The 7,914-nt window shown below is 35.8% G+C and overlaps 1 pseudogene; it reads right to left on the bottom strand.

Moving 5' to 3' along the window:
- Positions 1–1,113: 1,113 nt before the first annotated feature.
- On the bottom strand, positions 1,114–6,115 carry LOC110889536 (annotated as a pseudogene).
- Positions 6,116–7,914: the final 1,799 nt, after the last annotated feature.

Below are 7,914 nucleotides of genomic sequence, written 5' to 3'. Positions count from 1 at the left end.
CCCGCCTTTTGCATCCGATTTCTTCCCTGTTTCGCTTGTTCGTGCCTTCTTGGTAGGGCTTGGATTAACATCGTGTGCCCTCCGTTCACCCCTTTCGACGCTCTTTTTCAGTTCGATTTCCCTTTCCCGAGCAGCATTTATGATCTCCGTAAGGGTCTCGTATTTTGAAGGAGTCATAAACTCCCTATACTCAGCGCTCAACATGTTATGGTAGTAGTATATCTTTTGTTCTTCATTCGTCACCAGTTCAATGCAAAACTTCATCTTATCCATAAACGTTGCTGTAATTTTGTCTAAGGTCTCGCCCTTGTGCCTAAGTTGCATGAACTCTTCATTGATTTTATTAACGACCGCCTTAGGGCTATGATGTTTAAGAAATGGCGTCTTAAACTCTTCCCATGTCATGACCTTAGCAACTTCACTACCAATCTCTCTCTTTTTGTTATCCCACCAATCTTTCGCTTGACTCCTTAGTTGACCCGTACCATAGGCTACGTAGTCATCTTCGTCACAATGGGTCCTCTCGAATACCCCTTCGACATCACTTAGCCATCGTTGGCACACTATTGGATCAACCTCCCCATTATATATTGGTGGTTTACATGCCATGAATTCCTTGTATGAACAAGGCTTTCGTCCTCTGGGCTTTTCCTTTGCTAAATTTGAATCACTTCCAATTTCTTGATTCTATCGTCTACTATTGATAAAACTGTGTTTTGAATTTTATCAATAAAGCCCGACAAACTGTTTTCGATCGCCTTTCCAACCTCTTCGGCAATCACTTCCCTCATTTGTTCGGTGACTCTTCGCACCGCATCATCATTACCTCCATCCGCCATCTTTATTACTGAAATGTTTACATAGATTGTTAAACATTCCATTTATAACACATGCCTTACTTGTTTTGATTCAATCAAGTTCATAACTTGATTCAATCGTTCTTGTTTCATGCATTTCTTATGTTTGAGTGAGCTTACACACTATTTTCATGCATATTTGTTCATGATTTATTTCTATATTCTCTAAACTAGGTTATAACCCGGGAGCCTCCCGGGTAAGAAAAATCACTTTATATTAATCAAATTATGTCATTAAATAAAATAAAAAGACATGTTTTCAAACGTTATTTTGTTTTATAATTGTTTTGAATTGCCAGTCGTATATATACAAATGAATAATGCATGACGAATAAGATATATTAATTAAACATTCCCGTCTTCAAAATTAACATTAATCGGACTCCACTTATTCCATACAAACTCAACGCCCAGATCTGTAAAAGAAAGCCGTTAAATATGGTGTTTCAAGATCTTAACTTAGAAATTTCCCTAGCTCTCCAGACCCCACAACCAACTATCCTCTCCAGTTCCATGCGCAAAGTTTCTAATGGATTCGGATAGTAAGTGCAGCTTTGACTCTTTCTGACCCGTCGGCTGCATACTCCAAGAAAAAGTTATAACACTTATCCTGTTCTTCACCCTTACTCATTTGATTGGCTAAAGAAGATTAAGAGAAAAAAGTTATCAAACAATACATATAACTCTTTTAGAACAGTATATACACAATATAAGAAAAAGTTATAACACTTATCTTGTTCTTCATCCTTACTCATTTGATTGGCTAAATAAGATCAAGAGAAAAAAGTTATCAAACAATACATATAACTCTTTTAGAACACGATACAATTGTTGCCTTCAAAAACCAAAAAGCTCATCTAAAAAATGATGCAATAAAAAATATGTAACTCCTTATAATAAATAATTACATATTAAATGTAATAATGAAAAAAAATTTAAGTGTTTTTTTAAATTAAAAATAAAACTTAATGGTTATATTTGAAAATTCTTTTTCTTCTTCTTGTTTCCCTCCTCCCCTTCTTCTTCTTCATTTTAACCTGCACTTTCATCTTCACCTGCAAATTCTTTGTTCTTCATCCTCCTACAAAATCACATAGAAAAAAAAACTCAAAAATATACAAGTTTCACACGGTGAATGATACCCGCTCCCCACTCCCCAATTTGGGTCACCGAGGGGTCGGCGGCAGTGTTCCCGATCGGGGAGTACACTCACCGCACCCCTCCCCGCAGGCGCCCCGGACACCCTAAGACCAAGAACCTACATCTTCATTGTTGATAAAATTATGTGAATATAGACTTGTATGTTGAGTCAAGGAGAAATCAAAAGAGACCATGACAAACCACAACAAATCAATCTATTCCAAAGATGAATAGAAGTTATATTTATTTGCTACCAATATGTGTGTAAAAATTAATAGGATGAGACCCATCCTGCCAACAACACGAATGAATCAGATAATTAGATGCATTAACTAAATGTTCAGGAATACGCATATCCATGAAAAACAATGAATTTGTGATGGAAATTAATAGACTGGTGACTAAAACAAAAGTTAGATATCGACTTAAGAAAATGGACTGCGGGATTGAGAAAAAAATATCATCAAATAAAGTATGAACACGAAATAACTTACCGCTAAATTGCCCACTTGTTGATGCTCTAGAAAGTGTTGCTCTTCTTGTGTTAGCATGAACATGGTGCAACCACTGCTCACATCCATATCAAGTGTATCACAAAAGAGTCAAAATTTACATAAGGTTTAATAATATAACAATACAACATAACCAACACGATGTACATTACCACTTCCAAGGATTGAACACTTGAACTGCATAGGTGATTCATGGTGATTATCATCAAGATGGACTGATCTGAAATGAGCCAAGACACCATCATTTTGGTATAAGGTATCCTTTAATCTCCAAATCCTTCATAGCCTTTGTATTCACCCTCATTAGGCTAACCGATGTAGGTAAACACCCAAGGCGTTACTCTCCACCACGTCGAAGCCACGTCAGAGAAGCCCAGCTGATATTTGCCCGTGTAGTACACGGGTCTCCCTCGGATCTCCACTTCCAATCCTCCGAATTCCAGGGTGATGTTACCCTCTTTGTCACCTATTTCACGCTCGTTATTTTCAAGTCAGCGGGTCCAACTTTGTCGGCAAATAACATTTTTCTAAAAAATAAAAAAAAATAAAAAAATTGTGTTTTTAGGTATGTTAATACCTGTTTGGCATTTGGGTCATCAAGAGCAAGGTATCTATTTCCTTGGCTGTTGATTGTGGGGTTTGCACTGCAACCAATAGCATACATTTCCCAATGTGTGTAGTCATTATTTACAACATGGAAATACCCATGCCTGCACCTTTTGTTAGATTTGAGTTCGGGTCAAAACGGGTCTATTTTTTGTGAAAATGGGCTATATAAACCGAATAGACCAATTAATACCTTGGCATTCTTTGCACAAGACCCTCTCCAAAATGGTTGTAGGCAACTGTCACTTGCATAACCTTGTCTCACATGTACGAATCGCTATGACCCAATAACATAACCTACGAGCCCGAAACAGTTTTTATTTATTTAACTTTTTTTATGTAATTTCCCTTCATAAAAAGATTGATTTTTTTAAAAGTTTTAATACCTCATTGTGGTGGGTGGATAAATTATTAGATATGGTGATAGCAGTTGAGCCAATAACAGCATCAATGAGACCATCAGTACAATTAGATAATGAATTATGATCAATCCAAATATGGCTTCCTCCAAAGATCGATATTGCGTCCATATCCACCATGGTTCTCCACCCGTAATGAGACGGGGAGCTTCGAAACATGGCGTTACCGTTCGGCTTGCAGTCATGAATATGCAACCCATGTATGATAATGTTTGTAACATATTGGATTGTGATACATGCTCCATTCGCGATATGAAAATTAACTCCTCGAGCATCGATTGTTTTGAAACTGTTCATGATTAGCTCTTGTTTTAAAGTGATCACCATGTCGCGTTTAAATATGATCTATAACGGTTCGTCTTGGATGACAGCGTGTCGCAGGGTCCCGGTTGTGGGTTCACAGCATCGTCATCGTTTGGGTTTGTTACAATGTAGTATTTACTGTCACGACCACCAACAGCGCTGTGTCCGAACCCGATTGCACATTCCGCTAGGCGCTTGCGGTGTCGTTGCCAGTTTTGGTCACACCGCCAGCAATCATCGATCGGGTTTCCGGTCCCACATGATAAGTAGCCCAGTTTTCTTCTCTCTGTGCTGTTTCGGATGCTCCTGTATACATTTCCAAGAATAATACCCAGCTGATATTTGTAACATAAAGAGGCGATAACTGATTATCATAAGAAGGTCAAACCGACAAACTATATAAATAAAGGTAGTCTACTTAAGCAAAAAAAAATCCATAAGAGGTTAACAAACTTTACATTTATCTATCAAATTGACAACACACTAAATAGTTTCAAATTAAGCTAATCTTGTAAATGGATTGGATTCCATAACTTAAATCAAAAAAAAATTCGAAAGTTGACTGGTTCTTATTTTGATGGCAACAAACAAAGTTAATTAACAAAAATAGAAATCGCTTAAAGTATCTTACTTTTGTACGCGATACCTATCAATAATAGTATAATAGTGGAAAACATAGTATTGTTATAAGTAAATTAGGATAAATTTATGAATAAGAATTACCAGAATATCAACAAAGATATTGGCAGCAATGAAGAAAGATTGTGAAAACACCACTATCAAAATCATGTGTGTCCATGCATACTGACTCAACTGATACTTGTACATCTTTTTCTTTAGTGTAAGAATGAACCATATGAGATCTGTAACAAAGCGTAAACATCATATTAGCATATAAAAAGGCTTTTTTTCTTCAAAAATGTGCTACTTTGGTACTTTGGTCACCATGTCATATAATGATGATCAGTTTCTTGCTTACGTGACATTTGTTTTTTCTAATGAGGTATAAAACAAAAAAAAAGTTACAAAATGAAATATGTTACTTGAAATGCACATGTAATGTATAAGAAATAACATATAACCATTAATTGCTCGGAAACATACGTATGGTGGGCGATCTTGATAAAGGATCATCTGCTGTTGCAACCTTCAATTGACACCACCAGGGTAACAAAAAACAACATCAAACACCCGAATCTTCAACCCTAAATCACTAAGATTCAAACGCAAATCAATTAAAAATGATGAAAGAAAAGATGGCCGATTTAAAAACAAACTTGTGAAATAATTATTACCTTGATCAACATGGCCTCCACCTCCAAGCACCCAATTTCTCCCACAAATGTAATTCATGCTGGAACCGAGACCTGAAGCTACAAACTATAATTAATTTTATTAAAAGATATCATTTTACCCTTCTCTTTCTCATTAAACTCCAAACTCTCATATCCTAAGAACATCCGTAACACATAACTTTCTAAGCAAGTATCCTGTTGAAAAGCACACGTGCTATAATAATAATGTATGACAATTTCATAATTCCCCATTGATTTTCATAAATACACATTTCCAATCTAAACTCTACAAACACTTATTTAGTTATTTTGTTCACAAGTATACTGTGATTAACTGTATTGCTTTGGTTATTAGTCCAACAGTATGGTGAATGAAATGTGTTACCCTGAGCGTGACATTTATCTACTAAAAAAAGCCTGAACCAGTCAAAAAAGCAAAGTAGGAAAACTCCTAGAAACCCTAGCCGGAATAAAGCAAAAAAGGTAACAAAAAATGACTGAATGCAGAATTGATTTACACAGATAGAAATAAATAAATCAGATCTCTAGTTAGAATTCAGAGTCTGATGTTAACCTTTATGAAGAAAAAACACCTACATCACACAATAATACATACAGATTTCTCCACGGATGCATAAAATTGAAACACATGTACACTGATTCCATAAGCACACTCACAGAAACAACAATAACAAAAAAGCTTCACAAAAAGTAAAATGAAATCGAAAATCTTACATCATACTAGTGACTGGTGAGGATCCTTTTGACCTAGATCCATAAGAAAGTGATTCGCCTTAATCACACATTTCCGTCCGATCGTTCCAAAACAGTAATCGCCTTATTATACCTGGGAATTTACTGCATTAATTACAGAGGTTAATGGATTATAGAAGTTGAAGAAGGGAAAGATGAACAACAGGAAGGATTGTCACAGCGTAGCGTGAAGGAGAAGAATGAAGCGGCAGTGGAAGAGATGCAGATTTAGGGTTTTAGAACATTTAAGTACACGGGTCAAAATACGGATCCCGTGTAAACCCATATATCAAAATCTTTGACCCGGATTTTGGAGCCAAAACCAATTTCTAGAATGCCTAAGGTGATGCCACCTCATTTTCCAAGCCCTCATATCATGACACATCAGCCCTTATTTATCATGTTTATTATATATAATAGATTTACTTAAACGATTAACTCTTACCGGATGCTTGATCAAGCTTGAACCGAACACTTATTGATAACCTTGAGCTCTGATTACCAACTTGTAAGACCCTGCTTAATATAACTGATTTAAAGATATACAACTTGCATTTAATACAACAATTTAGAGTTTACAAAAGCTTTCGATATTTTAAGACCATACCAAAACATAATATTCATGTTATAACCCTACTAGTGTTTACATAATCCTAAAACAAAATAGATCAAGTGCGGAAGCGTTGATTTGAGTGTTCGGTTCGGATGCATTTGCTTGATCTTCATCCTCTTACTTGAATTACCTAGAAACTGTAAATTTGAATAAACATTAGTATTAAAATCCTTGGAAATTAATATAATCGAAACTATGTTCAAAAACAAATTCGATTAATCAAGAATATAAAAACTCAGCATTTATGACAGGGTGCTACCGTAAGTTACGGTGGCCCCTGTGTAATAGTAGTCTGTCGTAAGACAGTAAGAACCCACCGTAACCTTTTGTTTGCTACCGTAAGTTACGGTGTCCACCGTAACTTACGGTAGCTGCTGTACATGCTTTCTTGTTTTGCTACTTTTGCCATTCAATTCCTACGTCGCCGTAATTTAATCTCGAACACGTTTATCATATGACTAAGGTTATTTAGTCATATCTAGATTTTACCAACTATAGCGTTTCGCTTCCCTTTCGAGGGATTGCTTACGCAATGATCTACATGCTTGTTTCCAAGGTTTCAACTTGGCTTTTTATACTACTTGACATGCTTAAGTTTCCGAACTTTAACTCCTGTATTAGGGGTTAAATTTCTCAACTAGTTTAGCGTGTCCGCTACACGGCTTACGCTTTGTTTATAACCATTCATCAAGTGATGGTAACTAACTTCAAGGTTTACTACTCAACTTGTTTTGACCCGTTTTGATGCCGAAATTAAGGCATCAATCGAGACATTTCAAAAATCCATATTTATCACTTGTTTTGACCCGTTTTACTTGTTTAAGACACGTAGTCACTTCCGTAACATATTGGTTTATCTTGTTTATCATGTTTCAATGTGAAGACATAAGACTAACAAATAAACTTAATGTAACGAAACGGTAAATTTCGTACCTTTAGAGCACACCTTTCCCACGCGTATTCCCTCCGGCTTGTCCGCTTGACGATCCGGACTCTTTGCCTAGAGAGTTCAATTTACAACTTGTTTAGAACTCTTTTCATGATTATTAACGCATCGTTATAAACAATAATCAAATATGCGTTTTCATTCTATTTTTAACATTTAAATCCCCACTTAGGCATTTCAACAAACACCTAGCGGGTCAGATTTTCACATAATCATTACCAAGTTCATGACTTGTTATCTCATCTAAATCAACTTTAATTAGGCAATTATACACATATTTCAACATCAATATTTCAGAAATTATTTCATAAATTCAGATTACACTAGAACAAGAATCTTAATCCTAGTGTTTATCAAGTTCTATTAACTTATTAATCACCCACTATGGTGATTATGAACATTACAAGTATCATGCAAGATTTTGTCAAGAAATCATCTAGGGTTTGTCCCTAAACCTCATATCACTTCCA

This window comes from Helianthus annuus, chromosome 11 (assembly GCF_002127325.2).
Source record: "Helianthus annuus cultivar XRQ/B chromosome 11, HanXRQr2.0-SUNRISE, whole genome shotgun sequence".
Classification (NCBI taxonomy): Eukaryota; Viridiplantae; Streptophyta; class Magnoliopsida; order Asterales; family Asteraceae; genus Helianthus; species Helianthus annuus.
This window is presented reverse-complemented; position numbering and strand designations above follow the sequence as displayed.